This window comes from Nanorana parkeri, unplaced genomic scaffold (assembly GCF_000935625.1).
Source record: "Nanorana parkeri isolate BGI_ZX_2015 unplaced genomic scaffold, ASM93562v1 scaffold2079, whole genome shotgun sequence".
Lineage (NCBI taxonomy): Eukaryota > Metazoa > Chordata > Amphibia > Anura > Dicroglossidae > Nanorana > Nanorana parkeri.
Genome location: NW_017308347.1, coordinates 134,489 through 135,058, shown reverse-complemented (window position 1 = coordinate 135,058; position 570 = coordinate 134,489). Strand labels below are relative to the sequence as shown.

Sequence of the window (570 nt, the reverse complement as noted above, 5' to 3'; positions counted from 1 at the left end):
TCCGGAAGGCAGTGTAACCCGAAGGTGCCCCTCAATAGACTAAAAAAAAAAAGCCTTTTTTAACTAGAGCTGTTATTAATTAACATTTTCGTGTTTGATTAATCGGAAAAAAAAAATTAATCAGTTAATTTCGATTAATTATAACACACATGCAGATCCAACTGCATTGGCCTATACACATACAGCACAGCAATGAATTCATACAATGAACTTGGATCACACTCATCCAGCACGTTATTATTCCGAGTTGCCCCACTCAACATGGCCGCCGCTTGAGTGGGGCAACTCAGAATAATAACGTGCTGGATTAGTGTGATCCTAGTTCATTTTATGACTTCATTGCTGTGCTGTATGTGTATAGGCCAATGCCTTGGCTGGCTCTTGGGCAAACTCACCGGCCCAAGTGGCTCCGTCGGCTAACGAAGAGAAGGGGGGAGGAGTCCGGTGACGTCACGGACATCAACGTCACCGGACTCCTCCGCCTTCCCTTCGTTAGCCGTCACGGACATCGACGTCACCGGACTCCTCCCCCCTTCCCTTCATTAGCCCACGGAGCCACTTGGGCCAGGG

General features: G+C 47.7%; 1 protein-coding gene across 1 annotated transcript in view; it reads left to right on the top strand.

The window, feature by feature from the left end:
• Positions 1 to 570, top strand: part of CAMTA2 (calmodulin binding transcription activator 2) — an 87,849-nt gene that overhangs the window by 64,100 nt on the left and 23,179 nt on the right. The window lies entirely within an intron of this gene.